General features: G+C 36.9%; 1 long non-coding RNA gene across 1 annotated transcript; it reads left to right on the plus strand.

Moving 5' to 3' along the window:
* The first annotated feature begins 18,730 nt into the window (after positions 1-18,730).
* On the plus strand, positions 18,731-25,697 carry LOC124402490. The gene is made up of 3 exons (XR_006928739.1): positions 18,731-18,884; positions 23,894-24,022; positions 25,457-25,697. It is a non-coding gene; the product is annotated as an uncharacterized LOC124402490 (long non-coding RNA).
* Positions 25,698-27,942: the final 2,245 nt, after the last annotated feature.

Below are 27,942 nucleotides of genomic sequence, written 5' to 3' on the forward strand. Positions count from 1 at the left end.
GAGTTTGTGAAACTAAAAAAAGGAAAGTTTTTTGTAATATTCGACCTCATCTTTCATGAGACTTTGATGATATTCAGGGTACGTTAATGATAATGATGCATTTGATCCAATATGCAAGATCTTCACCTGTTGTTGTTGTTGTTGTTGTTGTTGTTGTGTAGAGTGATAAAACCTAGTTTTACATATATAACCAAGCTTTCGACTTACATTTGACCTTTATTTTCCTAATCTAAACAACACAGAGATGACTGGATTTCCCTTTATTTTGAATTATTAGAATTATTTCAGTCATTTCACTGTTATGGCATTTTATTGCCTTACTGTATAGAAACACTGTTATCTTTGGTATTTGCCGTTTCAATGAAATAAAACACACACACACACACACACACACACACACACACACACACACACACACACACATTTTTATTTTTACTGTACACTCTTTCTATTTCTCTCTCTTTCTCTCTCTCTTCTGAGTGCACAAATGATTTGTGGAGATGAATTCCTCACTCCTGACTCGCTCTCAGGCGCCTGGTCTGTTCATCTCACACTGAGACGCACTCGTCTGCTTTCTTTACACCTCACAATGTTGTGTGACGTTCGCCTTGTAATCACAAATACTTTTTCTTCTGTATTATTATTATTATTATTTTATTATTTTATTTTATTTTTCAACCAACATGTCTCCTAATATTGAAATATGTAATATCTCAAATAAAGGGTCTTGTGGGTGTTTGTTTCTGTTTTGAAATGAAATAAAAAAAAAAAAAGATCACACACAAAGTGAATGGAACTGTAGAGTTTTTACCATATTGGTTGTTTTTTTTTTTTTATATGTATAATTTATGTTCATATATATATATATATATATATATATATATATATATATATATATATATATATATATATATATATATATATACAGTATATATAAATTCTGATTATATTATTATAATATATATATATATATATATATATATATATATATATATATATATATATATATATGTATACAGTATATATAAATTCTGCACTATTTTAAAAGCATTGATGCAAAAATAGCAAAATAAAAAATAAAATAATAAAAGCATTAAAGCAAACAAACAAGCAAGTAAACAAATAATTATACAAATAATTCTTGTTTTTTTACATTTATATATTATTTCAATATTAAATGTATTTTAAACCTTAAATTTTCAGTTAAATTTAAACTTAAAAAAATAACAATAACAAAATAATTATCTATCTATCTATCTATCCATCTATCTATCTATCTATCTATCTATCTATCTATCTATCTATCTATCTATCTATCTATCTATCTGTCTGTCTGTCTGTCTGTCTGTCTGTCTGTCTGTCTGTCTGTCTGTCTGTCTGTCCTGATACCATGCTGAATATAACATATGTCAAATAAAGGATCGTAAAAATCTCTCTCTCTCTCTCTCTCTCTCTCTCTCTCTCTCTCTCTCTCTCTATATATATATATATATATATATATATATATATATATATATATATATATTTCTTTCTTACTCTTCCTTTTCCTCTCTATCTCACTGTTTTTCTTTCTTTCTTTCTCTCTGTCTGTCTTTTCTTTCTTTCTTTCTTTCTTTCTTTCTTTCTTTCTTTCTTTCTTTCTTTCTTTCTTTCTTTCTTTCTTTCTTTCTTTCTCTGACACTGAAGACTCCTCTAATTAATACAAAGTTAACTTCACACATTAAAAGAAAAAATCTTTCAGTCCATGGCTACGTTGTTGCAATAGAAAATTAATCAACACTTTCTGACCAATTAGAATCCAGAATTTATTTTAATAGATATCAGATACATAGTTTTCCATAACAAGATTATTTCAGACTCATCTTCATGGGCCTTGATCTTGGTAAGTATTCAAACAGTGCACCCTAGTGGCGAACTAAATATTACAGAAAGTCAGGAAAATACATTAAAACTGCAGCATTGATTAGAAATGAACAGTTCAGAAATGTATATGCATTATAAACACATGACAATACAAGCAGTGCTTATAGCACATTATAGCGTGTTATTATACATACTCTATAAGGAGAAAAATGTGTGGACATTTATGTGTACAAGATTGGTATGTGCTTCTTTTTTATTTATTTATTTATTTATTTATTTATTTATTTATTTATTTATTTATTTATTTATTTTGCTGTAATAACCTCCACTCTTCTGGGAAGATATTTCACCAGATTTTGTGGAGATTTATGCTAATTCATAAAGGATGTTTGTAAAGTCAAGTACTAATAAATGTAGGTAAGGTGAGGAGACCTGGGGTGCAGTCAATGTGAAAATTTAACCCAGAGGTGTTCAATAGGGTTGGAGATCTATAGCAGGAGATCTTCTACTCCAATCCATGTAGGGTCTGACTTTGTGCACAGGGACATTGTCATGCTAAAACAGCTAGTTTCACGCTACCACATCCAAAGACGCCCTATTCAATCGTGTGGCTCTGAGTTTGTGCTAACAGTTTAGGGAAGATCCACATATAGCTGAAAAAAAAGTCCCAATACTTTTGGCCATATAATGTATTTTTAAAATAAAGCCACTATTTATAACACAATACATAATGGCAATTAAAAATCCATAATATAATTATAATTAATGATTATAACGACATGTATCATGCTCAATGAATGCGTTAAAACTAGATAAAAACGTAGTCATAGTTTATTATATAAATATCACCTTAACATAACAGAAAGTGCCATGCTATTTTCTTGATCTTCATTTTTGTGCATTATCATTAATAATTATAGCAGCAATTTGTAGAATATACAATGCATAGTGACTTAATAATGCATTATAACATGTTATAGTTGTCAAAACGACACAATAAAAAAAAAAAAATCTAAATGATTATTCACTTGATTAATTGTACCTCAGCAGCCGAGTGTTTGGGTTTATATTTAACTTGTCCACCAGGAGGCAGTGTTTTCCCACAGATTTCTTCCTCGAATTGGGTAAATAAAACAAATCCTATGGATCCCGATGGCTGTATTCAGCTGGCTGAGAGGAGAGCGATTTACGCCTCCTGTGAAACTGTCTCTCGTTTTTCATTCGTCTGCTTCAAGTTCATAACTGTTACGACATAAGGCATGCACACACACACCTCCCCACACACACACACATATTAACACACACAAATGCAGCAGCTGCTTAGCTTGATAAATGAGAGAGATTTAACTATAATTAGGCATTTTCGGATTTCCGTCATAACCGCTCAAACAGCCATGATCAATGCTGCTGCCGAAATAGACAAAGGACGAACCTAAATAAGACGGCTTTTTCAATAGACTGAAAAAGAGCACACAAGGACACTGAAGCCTCCAGCGTCTGCGTCTGTGTGACGCAGAAGCGTTTTCAATTTCGGTCCTAAAAGGAAATGCATGTCTTGATAAATTCTGTATAAAATCTGTATCAAAGCAGAACTTACAATGAGCATTCGTAGGCCTGTTGTACTCCTACATAAGCCTCTCATAACAAATTGAACTGTAAGTAAGTAATAAGAGAAATCCATAAAAAAAGTAAACAAGTAATAGAGGCAAATAAAGAGCTACATTACACCTACATAGGCCTTCAATGGCAATTGATATGAAATTATATATCCAGGCTGGTGTAATACATTTACCCAGAATAACTCAGGATTTGCATATGAACTTCAAGAAATAACTTTAAGCATGTTTATAAGTGCTACATAACACCTACATAAGAATTTCATGGCAAATAACAGAACCATTTAACAAGCTGAGGAAGTACAATGCCGTGCCTTATCCAATCAGGATCTTTATATACGAAGCAGCACCTTGCATTACTGGTGTACATAGAGCTGAATGACACCTTCATAAACCCTTCATGACAAGTGATAAACTTCAGTTCTGTACAACCAAGCTAATGTAGGAAATGTAGAGCTTGCAGAAGCAAAACATTTAGCTTGAATTTAATGGTTCATAATGTTCATAGTGCTTCATTACACCTACATAATTGCTCTTCATGACATTTGACATAAAACCATACACAACATATAGAAGCTGCTGTCGGAAATGCATGCCTAAAAAAGATCAGAGTTCATAAGGTTACATAGGATCTACAATACTATACTATAAAAAGATCTATAAGTCCTTTATGACAGCTGATATAAAGCCATATGAGCAAATTGCTGCAATATCTCAATAAGTCAGAATCTGTAAAGAATTCAATTCAATTAATTTTTATTTGTATAGCGCTTTTAACAATGAACATTGTCTCAAAGCAGCTTTACACAGATAATGTGGTGATTAAAAGTAAATATCTTCTTTGTAAGTGTTTGTCCCTGATGAGCAACTGTGGCAAGGAAAAACTCCCCGAGATGGCATAAGGAAGAAACCTTGAGATGAACCAGACTCAAGAGGGAACCCATCCTCATCTGGGTTGCACCAAATGTCCATTTGAAGCAGAAGACAGAGACGAAAAAGCAGTACCATCTTAATGTTAATCAGAGAGTTCGTAGGGCTACATTAGATCTGCATAGGTAATTTGTGATGATTGACATAATCAAGGAAACGTTTATAAGTGCTTCATTACACTTTTAATGACAAAATATATAAAACCACTATATAACAAAGCTAAGGTAAAAATTCATATCAGAATTTGTATAAAAGTGGGGACATTGTACTTAACATTAGTGTTCATAGAGCTGCATTGCACCTACAGTACATAAGCCCTTCATGACATTTAATATAAAATGTCTATACAACCAAAGTTAATGTTAAGGAAAGAATGAAAGCATGAAAGGCAGGATTGGTACAAAAGCAGTCGAATATAACCTGGAGTAGATGTCCATAGTGCAACATTACACCTACATAAGTCCTTCATGACAGCTCATAAATGTATAACAACATAAAATGACACTTCGCAGAAAACATTGAAAAATCATGCCAACTCCATGCTGATAGTAAGTCTGGTATATCAGAGTCATATAACGGCAATGAGGCACTTGATACCGAGATTAATTAGGAATGGTGAACATAGGTGACATAAAGATGACATAAAGACCACAGAAACGCTTCTCAAGCATGTGATTAGAAGTGTATGAAGAAAACACTGCAACACTGACGCTGTCTGGATGTTTACCCCAAAGACCTCATTATATACATAAAGAAAAAAAAAGCTAAAGATGAAGCGCTCTTGTATTAACTGATGTCACACACTGCTGAACTTTTTATTCATGCATACATTTCAGGATTGTTTGAATCCTGCATTCTCCTGAAATATCTCTCATTAATCCCACCCTCTGCAGTTTTTAATGATTACAGCTGCCTGAAATATATTCTGATCTGATTTTGTCACAATATGTAAAAGAATTACAAATTATTCCAAAGTAAATGACAGAAGAAAAGGCCAAGAATGATACATAATGAGTCTAAATGGATATAAAATGAGGATGGATTATTTGGATTTGACAGAATGTCACCCGTTTGGCGTCGAGTCACCTGACGAGTCATTGATAGATTTCTGATGGTTTTCTACAATGGAAAGTGATTTGATTTTAAATAGCATTTGATATATTATCAAGAATATACGAGATGGTATCAAAAGAGCTTCAAGACAAGCTCTGTTGACTAGAAAGTACTTTATTTATCTACATTTACCCACTATCACACTGGAATGTGTCTGGAAGTCTTCTTTTTGAAACTGGTCACCTTCTGTGATTGGCACTGGATCTCCTCCAACAGCGAACTGTGAGCCGGTTCTTCATCTTTGAGAATATATATATATATATATATATATATATATATATATATATATATATATATATATATATATATATATATATATAGATACCGTAATTTCCGGACTATAAAGTGCACCCATATATAAGCAGCACCCACTGAATTTGACAAAGATTTTTATTTTAAACATAAATAACCTGTGTCCGCAGGTATCTACATTGAAACGAATTATCTTTACACAGGCTTTAATGAAAGGCAGTGTCTGTTACATGGTGTAACGGGTGAAATATGTTGCGCTCCTTTAGGAGCAGAGTGGTATTTTGGGAATAGCCTGCCACTGCATTTTTCCTGTATAACTGCGTGTGTGCAAGACCGAGGAATATGTCCTTATTATTTTCTGATGCTCATTTCTAAGTTTCTTTGACTAACCCGTAACTCTGTTGCCAAGAAAAATAAAAAAGCATGAGTTTTGGAAACCTGTCTGTGCTTATATGATCTGTGTTGTAACTGGAGTTAGCGAGCTCTCCCTTCACCCAGACTCAACGCGTTACAACAGCTTGTATCTAAACAGTAGCCGACCAAGAAAGTCATTGTTCACTGTCTTCCTCCTTCCTTTCACAACTATTTCTCTCGAGAGATCTTTTGGCATCGTCGTGCGTTTAAAAAAAAGTTTTTTCTCCCGATGCCGTGCAGCTCAGAACACAGGTGAAGTGCGTTTTTTCGTTTCCGTTCAGAAATTCCATTGGTCTAATGTTATGGGGTTCAGTTTTTTGGGTTGAAGTTTGTGAAACCGCGAAAAACCTAGGAAAAATTCATAAATAATCTGCTTCGTTGTTTAAGCAGCGGGGTTTAAAACGTGGGAAAAAAGTAGCGGCTTATAGTCCGGAAAATACGGTATTTATATAGTGATGTGCTTTCTACAGACTTCTACAGTCAGTTGGAGTTGTGGAACCTGGTGGTCCTGGTGGCAATGCATCAATTAGCTTAACATATAAGATCATTATAGATTCAACACCAACTCCATCCTGCCTGAGCCTGTAAATGTTTTATGATGGAGAAACAGCATATAGAGAATCTTATGTTGTGTATCGATTAAGAAGTTGTTTATCCTCAAAGTCTAATAATTGAGATCTTCATGAAGTGGGATGCAACTGAATCCTCGCAGGGTCGGCATCTTCTCTTTGAGCGTCCGAAATGTAAATAATAATAATTGTCGATATATAAGTAATAGCACCTTATACGTAACACTGATGCTCATAAAGCTGCATTATGCATTCATACTGTAAACTCATCATTACAACCACATGGTATAAAATGCTATAACCAGGTTGGTACAGACTTTTAAAAAAATCAGGATTTGGATGTAAGCAGAACATTTACCTTAATATTAATATTAAATATAAAGTGTTCAGGTGACAAGACAACATATATTAAATAAAAAGCTGGACATATCAAACATGGAGCCAACTGTAGCATCTCTACAATGTAAAAACATGCAAGTAAAAAAAAAAGAAAAAAGAAAAAACTTGTATTTTCTTATCCCTAGCTTTCAGTGCAACATCACTGACCTCCAAATGACCCCAGTTACAAGTAATGTGTTAACATTTTCCCCTGACCATGCAACGAATAAAAATGCTGAACCTGCGGCGTGGATATTACACCCCCCTCCCCATCCCACCTTATCCTCCCAAACCCTGTTCCCCTCAATGTCCTGATTTCTTTTTCCATACAGTTAAAGATGATGCTGTACTTAGAGTTTAGTCACACTCTTGCACTCTTGCTTTCAAATCCTCGCTCTTCTGGAGCCCAAAAAAGCATATAAAAACTGTGATGTATAAAAAAAACCCACCAAGCCCTTCAAACAGCATCGGGTGAGGTAGAAAACGAGGCAGACAGCCGAGCTTGCTGCCAAGCTTCAGTTCTCTCTTCATCATCCATGAGTCATCGGAGGGTAGGAGGCTGGTTTCCAGCACCGTGCAAGGCTGTGCTATGCCATGTCGGGGGAAATGGGTCAGCGAAGGCTTATAGCGTGGATTCCGCTGCACATCATGCTAGTACTTCACGCTCGCATGTTGAACGTGAATCAGGATTTAATTAGGAAACACTTTGCATGAATAAGACCTTTATAACACATTCAGGGGCATTTTATTAACATGTCATAATAAAGAAACCCTGCAGGATATACAGTATATAAGCCTCACTTTGAACAAAAACTATAAGCTAAACATTTTAGTTACATTGTCGCTCACTTTCAAATGGTTATAACGCCTTATAACTGTTAATCAAGATCAGAGTTGCATTCTAATTACTCACAGGTCACAGGCACTGTAGCATTATAATGAATAATAACATTTTGAAACACTATTTTTCTTATCTATGGCACATTATTATTACTAATGCTGCTATAGATATAATGCATTATATATTATTATATATCTATATATATATATATATATATATATATGGGAAGGTTGTGGTGAAGTGGTTACTATGTAAATCAGGAATGTGTTGAAGAATCCACTGTCTTTATTTGACATCTCCTTTCAGAATCCTGTCAAGGAAGTCTCACTGTTTCACTCCCACCCAAACCTCCACACATGGCCTAATTTGAGTAGTGTATAAATATCCTACACACACACACACACACACACACACACACACACACACACACACACACACACACATTATATATATACACACACATCACAATATACATATAGATCCTTAAGAGGAACCCCAAGGTCTTAAGTAATCATATTTACTTGAATACTGATGGACTCATAGCGTGAAAGAGCAGCCGGTCTACAGGAACTACAGGAAGTGCCTGGGGAGAAACTTTAGTGAAGCAAACTTAGAACTAGCATCGCTTCTTGGCATCTATGTAGAGTTAGATCTCTAATGAAGGTGACAGCGGTGAGGACGAACTCCCTGGTGACATCTTATAGTGAGATTATGCATCAGTGGATTGTACAGGTGTAGAAGTGTGAAGACAAACAGTAACAGTGTTTTGAAAGGATGTTGAGTATGAGCACGAGATTTTCAGCATAGAATTCTGAATGCAGTCGTTAACTGGTCATTTATACTCATCAGACTAAAGATACTGTCATGATTCAAATACTCTGCTCATTCACATCCACTCAGAATAAAGAAATACAGTTTGAGAGAATTCCCTTTGCTTCTTTCTGTGATTTTCAGAAAACTGGGATGATGATGCAACTTCCGGTTGAGCCTGTGATCGAGTATTTGAATATTGCAAATATTTTATTAGTAGGGTTGCGTGAATGGAATATAAACCTAAAATGGTGTCATGGGGATGGTTAATGGCATGAAGACATGAAAAAAGAGAGAGCGGGAGAGAATCTCACAAAAGTAAGTACACCCCTCACATTTCAAGTCAAGTCAAGTTTATTTCTATTGCGTTTCTCACAACAGACATTGTCTCAAAGCAGCTTTACAGAATTTAAACAGTGAAGGTGAACGATGTATATTCACCCTTGATGAGCAGCCATGGTGACTGTGGAAAGGAAAAACCCCCTTAGATGTTATGAGGAAGAAACCTTGAGAGGAACCAGACTCAAAAGGGGAATCCATCCTCATTTGAGTGATATCAAGAGTGTAATTATAGTCTTTAAACAATACAGAACACTGGAGAGAGAGAACTAACATGAGCACTCGTTAACGTTATGGAACCAGAAGCTACTGAGAAACTTATAAAATAGCTCAAAATTTGCGATCATCATAGATCCAACACCAGCTTCTCCATGCCAGATCCTTTAAACACTCAAAGAGGTCCAGTGTCGAAACTCCACATGAAGTTTGATCCAAAATCCATTTCAGCAACCATTTTAGTATTTCTTCTTAAGGGACAGTACTATAGAAATAAAACTTGGATATATTTTAGAGTTGTCAATGTGAAGCTTGTAGAGGAGAACAGATTTACTGTCCTCTGAAAATAACTCAACATACAGCTCGGGAAAATCTGGTTCTCATTTCTGAATGTTCAGGAACGTTAGGAATAACATTTTAAACGAGATGTTTAAAAGAGAAAAAAATCTACTTCCTTTGACATATTTTCAATACATTTTCTGTAAAATTAGGGAAAAAATTAAACAGCAAAATTTGTGGTGAATGTCTGCTATTAAAGAGCCATTAAGCCATTAATGAGTTAAATTTTCGACTGTACTTTAGGGTGCTTGATTGGATGTGGATGATGTAAACGTGTAAGAGTTGAGCTGCTTTTAAATCTGTCCCTCTTATCCAGCCACACAAATAAAATAAAATAAACCTGACAAAATAATTGTACTGATGTCTCATTTGTCGATGCACAAAAACACCAACAAACGAGTTCAAAAGTTCACTGCGGATGTTGCATGTGCGTCTGGAGAGCGTTCCTGTTTTCTCTCAGCGTGAGGAACATCGGAACATCGACGGCACAAATCCGGGATGCGTCAGAAAAAAAAAATCAGGACGAAATCAAAAGACCAAAGCGGCAACACGCTGAAAAATCAGCAACAGCATACGACCCGACACATTCAACAAGAACCGAAAGACTTCTTTCCATTTTCTGAACAACAACAAACAACAACAAAAAAAAATAACAATCCATAATATTGACATGGACGCATCTGAGACTACCCACGAAGACAAAAATAAACCCACATGACCTCGGACAGAATGCTTTGGAAACAAAAAGACAGAGTTAGCCTAGAGTTGAGTTAAAAAAAAAAGCATGAAAAAGCCAGAAGACTTGCTGCCGAGTTCTGGGGGAGAGGAGATAAAGATTAAGCTGCAATAGAATGATGAAATAAGGAAAGTTGGAGGGGGGAAAAAGAGCAGCCCCTGCTGCAGTGCACACCATTTCATTTACATGCATGACTTCCAGTTGAACCGATTCGCTCGTCTTTGATCATATGATTATGTGACAGCTGAGAGATGTGGCGTGATGAATTGCGAAGCATAAAGACGCACTTGAACAGCTTCGATCTGACAAAAAAGTTGATGCTTAGGTGTGGTGCAGGACAACAAGCATTCCAAACTGCTTCGAATAGCAAACGTGCACATTTTTAATTGTAAGAAAATAAATATATTTTGGAAGTCTTTCTTTCTTTCAGCTTCTTCCATTAGGGGGCGCCACAGCGGATCATCCGCATGTTTGATTTGGCACATGTTTTTACGCTGGATGCCCTTCCAAACGCAACCGGCTTGGGACCGGCACTAAGAGTGGCTGGGGTTGGTTCCCTGACCGGGGATCGAACCCGGGACCACCAGGGACCCTAAATATTTGTATTAAGTAAATGTAATAAATGATGTTTATAACAGGTTTGAGATTTCTTTTAGTAAATGATTAGGAAATACACAAATTATGAGGTTCCAGCCTGCATTCTAATTATATATGTATACTGTATACAAAAGCTTGGACACGTTTCCATTTATTTTGTATTATTTTCAACAATGGACATCCCTACTGAAGACATCAAACCTCTAAAAAAAATGTATGGAATTATGTAGTAAACAAAAACCTGTTCAATAATCCAGAATATGTTTCATATTTTTATCATAGTTTCTCCAAAGTGGCCACGAGTCATGAGATAGTCACCTGGAAGGGTTTTCCAACAATCTTGAGGAATTCCCAGAGATGGTGAGTGTGTGTTGGCTGCTTTTCCTTCACTCTCAAATTTTTGACTAATACTATATATAAACAGACATTTTCCCCACGTTTTACGAACATTCACTTTACGAACTTTCGCGGATACGAACAAACCTGTCCTCAAAGTAAAATTTGTTCGTAGTCAGAAAAAATTTCAAAACGGAGAAAAGCCGCTGCGAGCCGTAACAAGTCTACGTGATGCGCACTGGACTAGCGCGAATTATTCATTTTTATAATTTTGTATTACTTAATTCAAAATATTGTATAGAATATTTCAATTATTTTGATTTGTTTTAATATATTTTATTGCTGATTTGATCGTATTTATAGCTCTTACATCATTAGGAGATATGCGTAAATCAATAACAAAAACGGTAACAACTTACCAACAAATTCATGGTACAAACAGTCGTTCACTACCATAATTATAAACTGTACATGTGTACGTACGTGATAGCGGGCGAGTAGACAAGCGCCGGTTCGCAAAGTGTTAAAAGCAAAAATCGGCTTTGTGACACCAAAAAACAGAAATAAAAATACGCTTTCTTACACAGAGACAACTGAACTCTGTCAACCTGCTGGCGGGAGTAATGCATCTCACAAGCTGGAAGATGTGTATGTTCTGGCAGTGTCAATGCAAATATTGACATTTACTACAGACTACCTCTGCATATTTTGCACACACATTCACCCCTTTACGATGGGAATACCAAAATGGACCCAGTTTTCCTCTTCAGGATTTTGCACATGCCTTTCTATAATGTTAAATTGCAAACTGCACAGGTTACACATACACACGTCTCTTTCTTCCATCTGCTTTATTATAACGTAATGTAGGTCTGATTTTCAGTTTTTCCTTATGTCCTTATGTTTCCTTATGTCCTTATTACATATATATATATATATATATATATATATATATATATATATATATATATATATATAAAAGTGGGTGTCAGGATTCTGGTGCTGAACTACAATTCCCATCAGCCACTGCACCATCACATGATCACCACATCTCTAATTACTTCTACGTGCGCCTCGTTACCCCTGATTAGGGCATTGCTGGATTTGTTTGTGCTAGCAGTGTTATGTTTGCAATTTATTAGAAAATTTATTTATATTTGCTTTTGCATCCACTGCCGGCTTGTTACTTGAGACTGGGGAAGGAATGGCACGTATTTCTCTCTCTTTTTTCTCTCTTTTGTTATTTGGAGTGGAGTAGAAGTTTCCTTAAAATGAAAATTCTTTGATAAAGTACAGATAGTTGGAAAAAACAAGCTAGTAAACTAGAAAAGCTAGTATATCATCACCTCGTGGATTATTATTCTCCTGTAACAATATGCCAATCTGATTTTCCTTTATAAATACTGTACATATATGAAATTATAAAGGAGGTTGTCACACACTCGGTCATGTTATAACATCTCGACTCTATAATGCTGGGTGCGTAGAAAACCATTATTCATTAATATGCTTCTATATGAGAGTGGCACAACATTTATATATACAGCACAGTATAATTATATTTAAATTAGGGCTGTCAAAATTAACAGGTTAATAACCCATTAGCGCAATGTCATTTTAATGCCACTTTTTTTATTAATGCACGGTTCAGGCAGCACGCATTCGTGTTTGACCATTTTTATTGAAAATATAAATAAATAAATATAAAAGAGGCGAAGTTAAAACTTTCAACACAACAAACATTCGTTCGTGACGTCCTTTCTTTACTCCAATATAAAACAAAATGTATAAACTCCACCAAAAAATAATTTTAATTCAATAAACATTTGTTTTACTGATGCGCCAAGTCTTAAATCAGCACCAAAATAATGCACAAATCCGGCGATTAAAACCGTCCGTGTGGAAACATAGCAAAAGTTCAGTTTGGTGTCCTGATGATTTACGTCATTTAAAACACCGTCATTACTTTCAAACATTTACAGACAATTTTGTCTTCATGCTCCATATTGAGTTTGGGTTCACTAATAATAAACGTACATTTCAATTGGCACTGGTACGTCTCTAGATGGTTCAGGATGTTTGAAGGCATCTACTTCTTTAAAGGTCCACAATCTTCATAAGGTGGGACGTGACTGGGGCTGGAGAAACCTCAGGATGCCTCGGGATGGGTAGAGAAAGGTGCACAATGGTGTCCTTTGGTGGTCTGGAGAAGCAAGATTGTCCAGAATGGCCGTGACAGAGACAAACCAAATAAGTTTATGTTGTGGAGAACAAAGTGTCCTTGAAGCCACCACTACACCTGTTAACATCTACGCTGATCATCATTACATCATCACAACACAACACATTACCTCTGTTTTGTCCCTGTAAGTAAAAGAAGTCATACTATTTTGTGCACTTGTTTCCCCTGCGACCTTGAATTTTTGTTTTTCTTCGGAGGTAGAGTATGGATCGGAGCGAGAGCTTTCTCTTGCACTATTGATCTCCATCCTAGTGCTTCTATAGAGCGATAGCACACTTCAATCTCAGCACGTAGCATTTCTTCTCGCACAGCTGGAGGCGGACTTTGCCCGCAAAAAGCGTGGTGCAAATGGATGCCCCCATTACCCACAATCCTATTAGTGAACACAAACTATAGAAATCAAAAGGACTGTATGGGGTTTGCATGGGGCAGAGGTTATTAAAAAAGTGCAACTGCAGCGCACAGAAGAGGTAAAACTGTAAACTACAGAAATAATCATTGGGGATCAGTTGACAGGACTGGCTGTAGCAGTGGGGTCGAGGGGTGATGGACGATTAATGTTACATAGATTTAATGTTTTTCAGTGCAGTTTACCATTTTGTGAACATTTGCACATACAGTGCAGAACTGCCTTATAATAATAATAATAATAATAATAATAATAATAATAATAATAATAATAATAATATTATTATTATTATTATTATTGTTATTATTGTTGTAGTTGTTATTTGTATTGAACAATGTCCCGAAGTAGTTTCACAGAATTAAATAGACTATAATTACACATTTTATACATTTATACATGGTAACATTCATAAGTTAGTCCAATAACTTTAATAAGCAATGCAGTGGCAAGGAAACCTCACTTCTTGAGGAAGAAGCCTTGAAAGGAACCAGACTCAAAAGGGAACCTTATATTTATTTATTTATTTATTTATTTATTTATTTATTTATTTATTTATTGTTGTTATTAGTTTTAACCCTGTGATTCCTCCACTTGCTTTATTTTTTTAATTATATTTTCTTCATCACCACGATATATAAATGTGTGTTGCGTTGAAGGTTTTAATTTCCCAACTTTTATATTTCTATATTTATTTATATTTGTTTATAACAATGGTCAAATGCGTATATACAGAATATATATATATATATATATATATATATATATAGACACACACACACACACACACACACACACACACACACACACACACACACACACACACAGGTTTGATAGCTTATTGATTTACTTCAATGCATATTAAGTTCTCTTTGTGGAACATGAAACATGAAATTGTTTCCACACTTGTCTGCATCATCAAACATAGATCATCCAAAATCATTTCGAAAGTCTGATACTTTTGTACCACACACATGACCAGGGGTTATTTCTACCCACATGATGCTACTACAAAAGACCACTAAAAAGTCTGAATTGTGGGAGAGTAAAATCCCACAGATGCACATCAGTAATATTCACATTACAGCTCATTACAGCGTGTGTATGGCTCTTATTACTACTCTTCTTCCAAACAGCAATCTAATCTTTTATGTAACACCTCTGCTGCCTGATTTTCAAGCTGAATTGCACAGATTAACAAGTGCATTATAAATGGCTTCCACTGCTAAATAGACACATTCCTGCATGAAACTGGGCCTCGCAGGAAGCCTGGGCGTGGCTGGGTAAAGGTTAAATGGCGAGAAGAGGAGCTGGAGAACAAGATAGATGAAGAAGCTTCCCACTTTGCACCATGTGCCGTTTACGATGTCTCCTGATAAATAAACAGTTTAAGCAGTGCTAGTGTTGCCCCTCTCTTTACTTAATTACATTTTTCTTTAGTCAAACAAGACGGCAATGCAATCAGTCAGTCAGGGACCAGTGGGGGAACTGAAGGAGAGCGAAGTATTTATAGAGCTCCTGGTGCCGTGCTGCGTTTCATACGGCTCTGCCTGTTTATCCATGCAATTAAACTGTCATTATGTCTGATGAAAGATAAAACAATGCCATTACACTCCCTGAATGGCGAATCACTCGGGGCCAAATTGAAATTAGCCATGTGTAATGCGAAGACAAAAACAGGTACATTAGCAGGGAATACAATAGATCCAACCTGTGTACTTATTTATTTAGCCTTTGTTGGTAATAGATTTCTCTTGTTATAAAAAATGGAAAAAAAATCACATTATATATATATATATATATATATATATATATATATATATATATATATATATATATATATATATATATATATGACACCGGTGGCACACTATTCGGACCCCATGTGGAACACCATGCTGACCGCCGTGGCATCTTTTTATCTGTATTTTTTTTGCATTTATTAAAGTTTAGAGAAACTGTATTCGATAGAAAAAAGAAATATGATCCCCTGTGGTGACCCAGTGGGACTCCATACCGATCCCCTTTGGGACACTATAATGCACCTCCCTGTGAGTTGCCATGCTAAACTCTTGTGGGACACAATGATGACCACAATGAAAAGTTCATCATCTCACAATGGGTCATTATGATGTCCTACACAAGGTCATAAAGGCATAAAATAGGATGCCATCAGTGCAATGCTGACCCCTGTAGGACTTATCTTGTCATCTCCTCACCTCGTCTTATAACACATCTCGAGTTATATAAAAATATATATTCTAGGGTTAAGTTATCATGACCCTGTGGGGTGCCATGTTGACCCCTTTTGGGACACCATGCTGACTTCTGTAGGACACCATAATGCCACACAGTGAGACACCATGCTGACTGCTGTAGGACACCATGCTGACCATTGTGGGGCACAAGGCTGACAGATGTGGGACACCATAAATCCTCCAGAGGGACACCATGCTGACCACTGTAGGACACCATGCTGACCTGTGTGGGACACCATAAAGATTCCTGTGGGACACCATGTTGACCCCCTTTGGGGGTCAAAGTCAAAGGACTAAATCAAGTCAAAGGACGACGTTCTCTAACCTGACAACAAAAACAAGCAAAAGGCAGATTCTCTGTCCGTTGAGGTGACTTTTTTCCCGTTCAGCAATTTAATTCTGACTCCGAAAGCTGATAGAAAAGGAAAAAAAAAGCCAGACACTTCAGTGTCCAATCTAATTGACATGTGATTGGTTACAGAAAAGGGGTCGGTGGGGAGTCATGTGATGTCTCTGTCAGCAAAACCGGCAACCTCTGTCACCGTGTCTGCCATTTAAATGTCATAGTGTGCAACCGCTATGGAGAGCCGTCATCTCATCATCTCGTCATCTGGATTTTTTTTTGCATTTTTTGAGAGTTAAGAGAAACTGTCATGTTAAAAAAAAAAAAAGAAAGAATGAAAAGCACCCGTGGGGAGAGAGTGACACCATGTGGGACGTCCTTGCCGATATCCCCACTGTGTATAAACTCCAGTTCCATGCTAATTCTGAGCAATTAGGGCAGGTTCCCCACGCGCTCATTCAATTCCAGACAGGGCGAGTGGGCTGATGAATCTGAAAACCGGTGAAAGATTGCCACTTAGGAGTCTGATTGATGCTTGGCCTTTTTTAAGAGCACTTCAGAAACAATGTGTCACGGTATAAAAAAAGTCTTTCCACGAAACTCATTTATCTATTTTTATGTTCTTTATCTACTATTTCAGGACGCCATAGACAGTGTTTGAAGGCTACTGTAATTACTAATAACATCATATATGGACATACACTGTATGGACAAACGTATTGGGACACCGGACTTTTCCAGCCATATCCGGTTCTTTCTCAAACTGTTACCACAACTTTGGAAGCACACAAGTGTATGTCTGAAATGTTCTCTGCACTTAAACTAGAAGACCCAAACCTGTTCCAGCATGATAGGCCCCTGTGCAGCACAATGAAGATATGCTTCATATGGGCTGGAGTGGAAGATCCCCTGCTAAAGAGCTCTGAAATCAAACATACTGAACCTCTGGAAGAGCACAAATGTAAACTAGAACACTCCAAAATCTAGTGGAACATCTTCCCAGAAGAGTAGAAGTTATTATAACAGCAAATGGGAACTAAATGTGGAATGGGATGTACAACGACATTATATGTCCACAAACTTTTGTCCATATAGTGAATATTTTCTCAGTTTTTCATATAAATAAGAATAAAGTAAAAACAAATATGTGATTACAGTAAGGAGTTTATTAGTTTATCAGATAAACATTTTGTCTTTTGTTTTTAACAAAACTTATAATAAACGCTGTAATACGCTGAAATAATTAACTTGCTGTAATAAAATTTTACTTACAAATCTTCACTATTATTATTATTATTATTATTATTATTATTATTATTATTATTATTATTAATGTCAATATTATATGTAGTAGTACTATTTTTTTAAGTATTTTTTTAAAATATGGATTATTATTATTATTAGTTTTATTATTATTATTATTATTATTATTATTATTATTATTATTATTATTATTATTATTATTATTATTATTATTATTATTAATTGTAGTAGTAGTGCCGCTATATTTATTGTACTTATACCATAAATATGTACTTAAATATATATTAATAGCTATAATTTATAATAATAATTCTATTATTCTAATATTATAATATTTAAAATCATTATTATTACTTAGTATTATTACATATATAATATTTAAATATAATAACACAAAAACTATTTTATTATATATATTTATTTATTTTATTTATATCTATTTTTAAGTGCTATCAAAAAACCAATCAAATGCACCAGATGCTTTTTTTCACATTCAGAGTTCAATCTTAAGTGCCGTAACGAGCTCCACTTCTTCATATTTGTCAAGACAACCCTGAGTTTATCTCATCCCCCAAATCCATTACGGCAGAATCTGACTCCAGTGTGTAGTTCATTAAAGCAGGGCTTTGAGGAACGCGTCTTGAAAGTGATGTATCGCGCCGCTCTCCCAACGACGTCCCATACATCATTTTTATTACGCCGTTTTCTTACATCTCTCTGCTCTTTGGCACTCTCTGCTGCGCCAAATAATAAACTTCCCTCCTGTTACGCCTATAACTCTCTAAGATAAATATGACGTCTCCGTGCTTTGAAAGAACTTTCCCCCTGGCTTGTAAGTTTGTCCCGGGGAAAGCCGTGGCAGACGGACGTCTCGAACCTCCACCGGAACGTGCTGCAGTGCAAGTGATGCAAGCCAAAATCCCTGCAGGCCTTCATCATCTTCTTCATCTGCTACTTCTTCTCCTCAAAAAAAAAGTGCATGGAGGCGAGGAGAGGTTTCTATTTTTGCGTCTGGGCTGAAAGGTGAGAAACGAAGAAGTGCACGTCGAGCTCTGTGTAATCAATTTCGGTTAGGTAACGCTGGCTTTGTTCACCACGCAAATGTGAGATCCAGCTGGCCTGAAATTTCGCTTCGTCTCCCAGAATCTGATCTGTGAGCGTTTCCTCCAGCAATGTTGCATCTTTGTTTATCCTCCTCCTCATGAAAGAATTAAAATATCAGCTGGAACGAATAACTGTAATCGTTGCGGAGTGGGAGAAGGCGCTAATGTGGTAAAGTGGCCTGTATGTGAGGCGGTGTAATTTTGGAAGCGGGCGTCGTGCCCATACGATCCCCTGTAATCACATGACTTACTCGACTGTAATTAACTCGTCTCCTTCCTGTTTCGACGCAGTTCCCTGCTTCACTTCTCTTCGTTGCTCGGTTTGGTGATTTGTACATTATATGAGAATTATTTTTATTTATGCGTACATTTTACTTTACCTAATCATCCTAGTTTCTTTCTCACACTGTCGAGCAACAGTATACATGTTCCTCAGCTAGCGGAAATCCCGTCCTCTTCTTGACTGCTGGCCAAATTTTTTGTCTAAAAGAGTTTGAATGAATTCAAAAAATTTGAGAACCAGTTTTGGTTGAAGTTAATAATAAAAATGAGACTAAAACAAAATCACAATCAGCTCTGAATATAATGTTATACTTTATCTAACACTATTACTATACTGGAATAGTCTTCCTGACAGTGTTCAGGTTGCTCCAGCTCCAGCTCACGTCAGTCACCTCATGAAGATTATTCACCTTTAAAGAAGTAGATGCCTCCAAACATCCTGAACCATCTAGAGACGTACCAGCGCCAATTGGATTCCACTTCATGTGGAGTTTGGACCTCCTTGAGTGTTTAAAGGCTCTGGCATGGAGAAGCTGGTGTTGGATCTGATGATCGCAAATGAGTTATTTTATGAGTTGCTCAGTAGCTCCTAGTTTTATAACCACAATGACTTAAAGATTGTAGAAATATCATTACTCATAATCACACTCTCCAGTGTTCTGTATTGTTTAGAGACTATAATCACACTCTTGATGTCACCCAAATGAGGATGGGTTCCCCTTTTGAGTCTGGTTCCTCTCAAGATTTCTTCCTCATAACATCTAAGGGAGTTTTTCCTTGTCACAGTCGCCATGGCTGCTCATCAAGGGTGAATATACATCGTTCACCTTCAGGAAATTGAAGATTTCTTTTTGAAAGATCGCTTTACTGCTTTAGCTTTTTTGACCAAAATCTTTGTTTCATTCTGGCGTGTTGAAGAGGATGTTGTGTTGATGGTTAATGTAGTGTTGATGTGTACAATTTGATTTGTATTTTAGGAAATAAAACCTCACAAAACAACTGTTTTGGCTTTTTTGGCTTTAGGATTAGTGCATTTTTGATCCTACGTTCAATACCAGTCAAGTAATCAAGTACTGTTTACATCTGATACTTAAATCATACTGGAATTGGGGATTTGTAATGGAGTCAGTTTTGCAGTAAGGTCAAATATAAGTCAAGTATGATTTTCAGGTCCTCTTTACTGAGATATCGGAGATGTTCTCACCAGTGGTGGACAGTAATGAAGTAAATGTAATTCGTTACTGTGTTTAAGAAGTTTTTTCGGGTATCTGTACTTAAAAAATTTATTTGGGAGACTTTTATTTTAACTTCACTACATTTTTATCTAACTTTTTACTCTTCCAAAATCAGTCGTTCCTTTTTTTTTATAAGTGGATAAAAACTTCAAGCAAACCACCAATCAGGGTCGAGCGCTCCGTTTTAAACTTGTTTCGATTGCCGCTTGGATGACAAAAATGTCACATGCAGCTTTATTACTCATCTTGTTATACGGATAGAATAAGCGAATGCATTTAGTGAAATAGGCTAAAAACTGTAGCACTTAGCTGCTATTTTTAGATACATTGTGCTTTGATGCATAGAGCAACAACATTTCTTTTAGCTGCAAAACATAATTTATAGTATGTAGTTTATTATAATGTTTGTAGCAAAACAATTACACCCTAAATAATTTAGTTGGATTGTAGTTAAAATAGCACTTATTGATTTGGTTACCTTTAATTGAGGTGATGTCATAAAGGTTTTCTGTGATTGTTCAGTAAGGGAGAATCTCCAGCCTAAAAAGTTCATTTAAAAGACATATAACATATGGATATAGATGTTCTATGTATCGTGTGGCTACAATTAGCCAATGAGTTTCATGGTTCTTGGTTCAATCAATTGTGCACAATGACATGAATTTAATTGTGCAATAAATGCATTTATGGTGATTTTTCTACATGAAATGGAGCTCAGAAATGTATCCATATTTGTGGACTGCTCTGAGAATATGTGTTACTCCTCCAGTGACGGTAGCTGAAGCAGAGACGAGCTTTTCAAAGCTGAAACTAATCAATGGGAGAGATGTTGGGTCATGGTGTGGTTCACTCAGGGCCTCATTCAAGCTGGAACCGCCATCGGCGCTTGGTGGTATCTACTTAGCACGAGCATACAGTTCAGCATCAGTTCAACATCAAGCAGAACATTTAGAGAGGAATAAATGATGGAAGAAACTCCTGCCTTTAACTTGCCACAACAGCCGTGGGATTATTTACAACATTTTTTTTTTAACCATTGAAAGATAATTGTAAATAAAATCAGTGTTTGAGTCATTAATATTATTCTATTAATAAATCAGTGTGCTGAGAGTCACATTCGAGTCTTTTCACATAAACTGAGGTGATCAAGTGAAGAGTTTTGTAATAAAAATGATAATAGGAACATTATAGTTCTAATAAATTATAGTACTTTGGATACTAAAGTACATTTGCAGGCAAAAACGTTTGTACTTTTACTTAAGTGAACTTTTCAAGGAAGCACTTATACTGGAGTGGCATTTTACCTACTGTATCTCTACTTTTACTCAACCACATGCTTTGAGTACTTTGTCCACAATTAGCTTATTTATACCCCTGAGCATGTGAGGGTTAAGAGACTAAACACTGAAAGATTGGTGGGGTTTGGATTTTAATTCATGACCTTCTAAACAGAAGTTTACCATCTTAACCACTGGAACAATAACAAATCCTATAGTCTGGTGTCCACAAACATCTGCCTCATTATTTTCCTAAAACAGAGTATCCACAAGTGTTTCAGTCATTGTGTCCCACAGCAATTATTATTATTATTTGACCTGTTTATAGTTACAGGTAATGTTGTGGAACGCCTGTGAAACAGGTCATCGCTTTCTCACAAACACTCACACACACACGGGGAAAGTTTTCCGAGCTCTCTTAAAGCAATTAGCGAGCCTGCTAAAGCCAGCTGAGCCATTGATTGTGGCTATTTATAACAGTGACAGGAGCCTGGTGATACGACAGCGCTGCCGTCCTCAGTTTGCCGGCGAGAGGTCAGGACAACGTCCTTATCACAATTAATAGAGGCGGGAAGGGTTCCACTGACTAATAGGGCTGTTTAAATAGAGCACCCACAAACCCCTAACAAACACGACATGCGGGTCTTTAAATATGACTGCGAATCCTGGTGATTTCTGGTGGTTTATGATGTGCATGATTACATCTAATTTAATAATCGAACCTGATGAGTTATATAACAAAATAATTGGACAGTGAGAACAATAGGGAGGTATATTTGCTGTGTTAATGTACACTTAATGAAGAAATGTTATACACTGAGCATTTGAGATTTAAGGGCCTTGTTAAAGGGCCCAGCAGTGGCAACCAGTCATTTGCATTTATGGCATTTGGCAGATAAACTTTTCCAGAGCAACTTACCACCAAGAAATTCAAGGTTAAAGGCTTTGCTCACGAGCCCAACAGTGGCAACTTGATGGTGCTGGGATTTGAACATGTGACCTTTCAATTCATCGTCCAACGTCCCTCTGATCCAAAGCACAAAAGTCCAATGCTTTAGCCACTGAGATACAACTTCCCAAAAATATTGGGACACCCGAATTCTTCATCCATATGTGACGTCATTTCAATGCTGTAGCAATGAATTTTCCCTTCACATCAGCTAGGAGACCCAAACCTGTGGCCTGGCCTGCTATAGAGCGCTGACCCCTATTGAACTGTTTTGGGATGAATGTGAACACTGACTGCATCCCCCAGGCCTCCTCACCTTCTCACCTACATCACTACCTGACTTTACTAACACACTTGTGAGTGAATGAGCACAAATCTCCACAAAATCTAGTGGAAATCTTCCCAGAAGATGAGGTTTATTACATGCCACATACCACTACATACCTTACACATACCAATCTAGTAGTCTGCAAACATTTGTTCATATAGTGTACTTCTCATTGAGCATTTACTTCGGACACTTAAGAAATTCTGTAAAAATGTAGGAGAAGATTAAATTTTACAACAAAAGCAGGGGATTAATACTTTAATTAAAGTTCTAGGAGGAAATAACTTAGTGCTACAGGTTTTGCTCTGGATAATATAAACAGCAAGCCTGGGATTCTCCAAAGCCATTAATATCGCTGCCGAAATCAAGACTCAATTTGTTCGAAATTTGATCTTTGACATCTGTGCCCCCTCTCCGTTCCAAAACACAGGTGTGAAGCTGCAGGCTTTTTCTGCCTGGGAACCGGTGTCTCTGTTCTACCTTTGACTTTCTCAAATAGATCAAACGAGCCCTGAGTAACAAAGATCGGCCCTGTGCAGAGGAAAGGGCGTTCACTGAAAATAAAAAAAAGACCAAAAAAATTTCTTATATCTAGAACGGATATCAGTCAATACTCCCAATGCACAGCCTAAGCCGCTCTCAGAGGGCAGCGAAAATGGCCGTAAACACGTTAAAACAATAGACGCCTCTGATTTGCCTTGAGATTCTCGAAGGATTAGCTTGCATGCTGAGATACCGGGGCGGACACTGAGAAGGAAAAGGGGGTGGATTTCGATTCTTTCGATTCCCAGGCTAGAGGGCAGGTCTGACATGTACAAGGGAGCTATTATGATTGTTCTCTGTCTGCTTGTACACCAGGACCAGGTTCAAAGAGGCTGGAGAAGGACTTTCATGGCTGCTGAAGGACGGTCACCTTACACCACTGTGAACACAGGGCGAGGTTCAGAGATCGGCAGGTGCGGGGAGGCGTGAGGGCACATAAAAAAGGTCAAGTATTAACTGGTTCTGGCTATAAAAATACACAACATTCTCATCTATTAATTACTATAAATCCTTAATATGGGATAATGTAAAGAATATTGTTAAAGGAAAACGTGTCACATCACATGACTTTCCTTTCAGCAATGTTCTTTCTCGACCTGTTACCACAAAGTTGGTGCACAACAACTGGTATCAGACATCTTTGGATGCTGTAGCATGAAATTTTCCCTTCACTTGAACTACGAGACCCAAACCAGTTCCAGCATGACATGATTATCCCCTGCACAAAGCCAGCTCCATGAAGATCTCCTTTACATGGGTTGGATTTTGGTGAAGATCTCCTGCTATTGAGCTCTAAATTGTATCGATCACCTTTGGGATGAATGTGAATGCTGGATGTAACCCAGGCCGCCTCATGTCCTGAAAGTCTTTTTTACAAAGCGTGTCAAGCATCTACTGCTTTTTGCGCCGGATCTCAGCAACGGTGTCAAAGCGGCGACCTTTGAGCTGCATTTTTATTTTCAGGAAGAGGGGGAAGTTCACAGGTGCAGTAGTAAAATCGTGTGGATTATTCTCCGACGATCATCATGCACGAGTTACCGAAAGGTTTCGACATTTTCGGGGATTGAGTGCGTTCATGATCTTCCAGATCTTTCGTCATCTTCCAGTGATGTTCTTCCATTCTTAAAGCGCACGTGCCGCTGAAAACACTTTGAACAATACGTTTCAGTGTCGCCGTATGTCAAACGTACTTCATGTCAAACGTTTCTGTGGCTGATTTGCTCAGTTTTATGCAGAATTTCCCGTCTGTTCTTTGTTTTAACTTGCTGTCTGTTGTGAAATTGCTAATTTTGGTAGCACACATGATCAGAATAGCACCAGTTGGTCTCATACCACCTCGTACATCAGACTTTACTAATACGTCTGTGTGTGAATGAGCACAAATCTTAATTTGAAAATCGAGAATTTTTGAAAAATAATTTGTGAAACCTAAGAGCAGAGGTTTTCGATCTTATGGGCGAGTGAGACACCTGGCTGCAGGGTTTCATTACAGCCAAATTGGAGGTGCACTCAGGAGATGATTGGAGACTAAGGTGAACTGATTAAACATGTGAAATCAGGTGCGTCTCAGGATTCGGCTGGAATAAAAAGCCTGGAGCTACTCTGGGGATTTTGCGTATATGACTGAAGACCACTGTGCTACAGCGTCTACTTGTACTTTTGGTATTAATTAAAAATAAAACAACAAACGAAGAAAGACTTTTGGGAATGGACATAATTAAAATAATTCCCATAATATCGGTCGTGAAAGCGGCATTAAACCAAATAAATAAATAAAACTGAAGCGAGTGGATCATTCTTGCTAAAATGCCATTGTTTTTGCTAATTAGCGAGTAACCTGTTTCCTATTTTTTTAAGGTCGATGTTTTTTTTTTTTAGGTTGCTTATGAAGTTCTAGCGAACAATCAATATGCATTTCCGAACTCGCTCAGAAGTGCAACAAGAGCAGGACAAGAAAAAAAAAAAGGAAATGCCAAAGAGACACCCAAACCTGGAGCTTTACAAAATGAAAGCAAAAAAAAAAAACCAAAAAGGTTGCGCTGACAGTTCACATATTTGTTTCTGGAAAAGTTCTGTGTTTTGTAACCGTTGTCTTCTTTCAACTCGGCCGTCAAAGGACCACCGTTTCCCTGTTCAACTCTGAGCAGCTATCGAATCTGTGCTCTGATGCGGGTTCATGTGGAGGTTACGTTGTTCTCACAGGACGCTGTTACACCTGACCTCGAACACCACAGCAAGAGGAACATCTCAGACTCTGGGGTCCCACGTGGCTTTATCATTGGTTTGCTTTTGTTTGTTTCATGCAAATTATGTTTTTTCTTACAGATGTTGTTGCTTGTGTCGTATTTTCGGTCCAGATGTGTCATCCTGAGAAGACGACTGGGAAATTGTGTGTTTCAGTGACAGAGTTCAAGAAAACAATGAAGCAAAATGTATCACACTTTCACTTTCTGAATATGAGAAACATGAGATATACAATTGGTAAGGTGGTTCCGAAGGTTGTGGATCCAAAGGCTGTGAGTTTAAATCCCAGCTACACCAAGCTGCCACTGCTGGGGCCCTTGAGCAAGGCCCTTAAACCCCATAGCTTCTAAATGAAATAAATGTCCCTATGGATAAGGGGATCTGCCAAATGGTGTAAATGTAAACATACACTATATGAGCAAAAGTATTGGGACACCCGCCTTTTCTAGCCATATGTGGTTCTTTCCCAGAATGTTACCCTAAAGTTGAAGGCACACAATTGTATAGGACGTCTGGATGCTCCTGAGCACAAAGCCAGTTTCATGCAGATATGCTTTACATGGATTTTAGTGGAAGATTTCCTGCTATAGAGCACTAAACCCTATTAAACACGCTACGGGATGAATTGGAACTTCACGTGATCTACATGAGCACAAATGTGTTTAATAAGTGTATATTAATTGTGTGGTCAAGTGTCCACCTTATAAGTGTATAATTAAAGCAATCCAACCAAACCTTCAGTAATGTCAAAATTATAGCTAGAATCACAGGACTAGGTTCTAGGTCACATGACCTAATCATATGTCACTGATCACACACACCTGTTCCTTATTTCACTTAATTACATGTGCATGAGTTGAAGATTTAGCTCGTGCCTCACACTTTGTTTCACCGTCGTCCTTCTGCGGTTGCGGTCTTCTTCTGTCCTGCTTGGGTTCAGGTACAGACACCACTTTTTTTTCATTCATTTTTCATGTAATTTTGAATTTTGTCTCTACCTTTTGTGTATTTGCACCAATATTAGTGTACACACACACACACACACACACACACACACACTCTCTCTCTCTCTCTCTCTCTCTCTCTCTCTCTCTCTCTCTCTCTCTCTCTCTCTCTCTATATATATATATATATATATATATATATATATATATATATATATATATATATATATATATATAATGAGACATTGTGCAAATCATAAAACGTGATTAGACTCATGAATCTTTTTTTCTACTTAAACACAATCCAGCTTTCAATTCAAGTCACATAGTAATGCGGTACATTAACGCCTAAAGGTGTTTTAAACATGCAGATAGATTATAAGCTGTGAATTCTTCACATTTCACAGCATCAATTAAGCGCTGAGTTACTATGTGACCCTTAAGCCTGATGGCATTTGTTCAAAAAGAGATCGTTTCATGAGATCAGGATGTCTAATTATGTCTTCCAAAAATAAAAAAAAACAAAAAACAACTAAGTAGCTCTGCCTTATTACTAGTCGAAGCGAAGTTCCACTCTTCTGGGAAGATGTTCCACTCGATTTTGTGGAGATTTGTTTGAGATTTCATTCAAGGGTGTTAGTAAAGTCAGGTACTGATGTAGGTGAGAAGGTGAGGAGGCCTGAAGGGTGCAGTCAACGTTCACATTCATCCCAAAGGTGTTCAATAGGGTTTAGAAAAAAAACCTTATGAACCCCTGAAAAGAGATAGATAGAGAGGTAAAGAAAGCCAGAGAGAGAGATATAGAGAGAGGGGCAAAGCGCTAAAGAGAGGTAGGTGGGTGGATGGATGGATGGATGGATGGATGGATGTAAAATTTGTATCTCTAAAACGTTTCTTGAACACGTTCTCTCAGCACCGCTGCTGCTACGTGAATGACGCATCACAACACTACGGAGAGGCGTGTCCTGAGAGTCACATAGAATAAAGATTAACATGGCAGAGGAAAAACTGCATCTTCCCAGAGACACAACATCAAAAGAACATCTGGATTTATTTGATCTTTGTTTTAACGCCATGCGTTAGAAGTCAGAAGGCACTTAAATAAGTTGATGATTTGCTGACTGTCTGAACCAAAGAAATAACAATGAACTATCGCTATTATATTAATTTGCAGTT

The sequence above is a fragment of the Silurus meridionalis genome, chromosome 19 (genome assembly GCF_014805685.1).
Source record: "Silurus meridionalis isolate SWU-2019-XX chromosome 19, ASM1480568v1, whole genome shotgun sequence".
NCBI classification, from domain to species: Eukaryota; Metazoa; Chordata; class Actinopteri; order Siluriformes; family Siluridae; genus Silurus; species Silurus meridionalis.